Here is a 3,801-nt window from a genome sequence, read left to right as displayed (position 1 = left end):
GAATTGAAGTTTTGGTAGCTTTAGATGTTTAGTTCAAAATAATATTTAAAATATGGACAGTGAGGTATAGTCTAACCAATGAAAATATTAGCAAGCAAAACTAGGGAGTGACTGAATGCACCTTCCACATATAAATAGTGTCTAAGACTTACGGACAAAGCCCTCATTCACCGAGAACATTCACTCCAGAAATATGGAAGCTGTATCCAATGAGCTGAGATTAAAGTCTTAAACATATTACTGCTCACTTACCTCTGTATATGGCAACTGGCAGGACTGCATATTCATATAAGAAATCTTAGATTTATCTTTGTACAATACTAAATTTTACAAGTTTATCTGCAGTCCACTTATCTTTTCTATTATGGCTCCTTCCAGGAAAACTGATACTCTCCTTCGGTAGTCTCAGGAATATTTTCAACATAATCATTTAAGAAAAAAGAATTGCTTTGAGCATTAAAAATGCATACATTGTTCTGTCCTGTTTATGAAATGGTGTTTGAAGTATTTGATTCTTGGTTGAAGGTAAAAGATAGCCACACAGGTTTGAAGGGAGTTGTTATCTTCAGAAGTCTTTTTGTAAATCACTCTTCTGAAAGATAACTTCTTTGGAGAATTTATCTAAACTTTCAAGAAACTGTTCAGAAACTTTTGCATAAGGAGCTAGACTGGTTGTTTTATAATCTCTGATTCTATGCTTGATATCAGATTCAGCTTACTTCTCTTTTTCCTCTTCACTAGTGGAAATAGTATCCAACTCATGGCAGATGGAGCTTATGGTGGAAACTGTAAATTGATCTACTTTCTGTAGATCAATAAGCACACTGCAATATGTATTAGGATGAACACTTAAAAGGTCTCTTTAGTCAATGATTGATTCCTTTGCTAACACTGATATCCCACTGTGGCAAACAGTACTGGGGCGTCTCTCACTCCAGCCAGAGTCCACATCTGTCATTTTCAATGTTATTCTGGCATCTACCGGCTACCTTCTTCAAATGCTCCCAAGCCTCAAGTGAACTGTGACGTTGGAAGCTCTGTTGAAGTTCATCATGAATTGTTTCAGAAACAAGGGCTAAAATCTTATTCTAGCTTTCTTGTTTTCAAGAATATTTGATCAACCAAGCCATATCAAGTCAATGTATTTTTAAAAGTTATGTTTATTGGCACCTCACTCCAGTTCTCTTGCCTGGAAAATCCCATGGGCGGAGGAGTCTGGTGGGCTGCGGTCCACGGGGTCGAGAAGAGTAGGATACAACTGAGCGACTTCACTTTCACTTTTCACTTTCATGCATTGGAGAAGGAAATGGCAACCCACTCTAGTGTTCTTGCCTGGAGAATCCAGGGACGGAGGAGGCTGGTGGGCTGCCGTCTATGGGGTCGCACAGAGTCGGACACGACTGAAGTGACTTAGCATAGCATAGACTTTCTGATAAAACTACTTTCTTTAGTTAAGTGAACTTTGCAACCTTTGCGCTTGTGCTAAGCTGCTTCAGTCCTGTCTAACTCTTTACCACCTCATGGACTGCAGCCCACGAGGTTCCTCTGTCCAGGGGATTCTCCAGGCAGGAATACCGGAGTGGGCTGCCATGCCTTCCTCTAGGGGATCTTCCCAAGCCAGGGATCGAACCCAGCTCTCCTCACTGCAAGCCGATTCTTTACTGCTGACTCACCGGGGAAGCCCTGACCACCTTTAACTAGCCGCAATAACTCAACTATCCCAAAAAATATTTCAGAGGACAATTTTCTGCTTAATCCCAGACCCAGCAATGAAAACGTCTCCTTCCAAATACATCCAGAAACGATCTTAAATCTTTCAGTGCTCTGTCTATGGTGCATATCGCCAACGTCATGGGAGCCCAGCACTTAGAACGCTTGTCTACATCGTCCTTTCCAGATCTCTCTGGTTGATGAAGGAGTGATAGCGAACGTAAATATCCTCTTCAATGAGAATGAAAATCCATGGTGTCAAAAGTAACTCAGTAATTCTTTATCACTCCGCCATATGTGAGCCAGCGATAGTACCTTGCATTTGGAAAGAGTCTCTGGTAATACAGCTTAAGCAGCTGCGGCAGCTGAGGCACATCCCGTTCTTCCACAGAACGCTGAACTAGTCCCAGGCCCCGTCGCACAGAGAACTGGCAGGAACCTCACAAGGCCGACTTCGCCCACTGCGCAGGCGCGTCGCAGCCTCGGCGACTGTCTGAAGCAGTTACTGAGAATTGTTATTTCCCGCTTGGGAGATGGCCTGGCGACTGGAGGCTCTGCGGCATCTCTGCTCATTCACTAGACAGTGGGTCCCACGCTCAGTTGGAAGGAAGGAGGCCATGCCTGTTGCAGAAAGAAGTTACTCTGAGAGAAGGTGAGCCCTTGAGCATGTTGAAGATCAGCCCCGTGAAGAGAAATGTAGGGCCATGCGTGTAGGAAGGGGCAGGAGCTTACAGGTCCTCCCAACTCTTTTTCCTCTTCCTGAATCTCTATTCGGTTCACCATCCCGGAAGCTCCCAGAGCGATTTATCATACACTTGCTTTCTTACTGTAATAACTTGTGTATGCCTAAGGGTGAGGAGGTTGAAACAGAGGGGAAAGGATCAAATTTATTTGCCCCTCAACCGAGGTGGAACTTTTGTCAGGAGTCTGAGCTGCGCAGAGTATGAATTAACGTGAGATGGGGTTCACAATTTACTTATTAGTCTCGAAACCTCATGGCCGAAATGGCTTAGAAATTGATGAAAATAAGACATGGTTTCTCTCTGAGTAAACTTCAGTCGATTCTTTCAGACCTAAATTTCAAAACAGTGAGGCAAAGAAACCAGCCAATTGGTACTTGACTCTACTTCATTTCCTGTCTGAAACAATGCAAAAATTTAGCATTACTCCCATTTTAGGGAGAGGATTTGACTTAAGAATATTTTTCCCTATCCTGAGACCATAAATATATGCTCCTATATTTTCTTGAAGAATAAGGTCTTTCTTCATTAGCCTGAACTGCTTTTTTTTTTCCTTTGTCTATTAAAAAAAAAAGAAAAAAAAAGAACTTACTGGGGGAGAAGGCATGAAAGGGCTTGCGTACCATTGAAGACACGATATATTAAACTATTCATATTTCAGGAAGATAGTGATGTTAAATTAAAAAGAAATGAAAGGAATGGCAGCAAACAGAAAAAAAGCTGAAGGATGAGTGAATGATATCTCCATGACTTATTTATTTTAAACTAGAGCTTTCTACCTTTTAACTCAGTTCATGCATTTTGTCCACCATCATCCCATCACCCTTGCTCCACCTCTGGCAACCACCAATCTTTTTCTCTGTATCAATAAGCTTGTTTTTGTTGTGGTTTTGTTTTTATTTTTTTTCCCAATGTCATTCTTCTCTTTTCTTAGAATAATGCATATTTGTAGGCATCGCACAGAGTCAGACACGACTGAAGCGACTTAGCATGCTTGCCTACATTGGAGAAGGAAATGGCAACCCACTCCAGTATTCTTGACTGGAGAATCCCAGCGACAGAGGAGCCTGGTGGGCTGCTGTCTGCGGGGTCGCACAGAGTCGGACATGACTGAAGTGACTTAGCAGCAGCAGCAGCAGCAGTAGATGAATAGCTTTATTGTCCTGTCCTGTGGAATTTAAGAAGTCCAGTAGCCTTTTGTTATTTTATATGGTCTTTATCTTCAGTTCAAACTGGCTGTGTTTCTGCTTATATACTCTCATAATGTCTTTAATCCTCGAGTAGGAAATGGAAATCCACTCCAGTTTTTTTGCCTGGAAAATCCTATGGACAGAGGAGCCCAGCAGTCTAC

General features: G+C 42.2%; 1 pseudogene; it reads right to left on the bottom strand.

Annotated features, from left to right (window-relative positions):
* Nucleotides 1-565: 565 nt before the first annotated feature.
* Nucleotides 566-1,108, bottom strand: LOC138434679 (DNA primase small subunit pseudogene; annotated as a pseudogene).
* Between the last annotated feature and the right edge of the window lie 2,693 nt (nt 1,109-3,801).

This window comes from Ovis canadensis, chromosome 2 (assembly GCF_042477335.2).
Source record: "Ovis canadensis isolate MfBH-ARS-UI-01 breed Bighorn chromosome 2, ARS-UI_OviCan_v2, whole genome shotgun sequence".
Classification (NCBI taxonomy): Eukaryota; Metazoa; Chordata; class Mammalia; order Artiodactyla; family Bovidae; genus Ovis; species Ovis canadensis.
The sequence above is the reverse complement of the archived record's forward strand: the minus strand, read 5'-3'. Positions and strand labels throughout refer to the sequence as shown.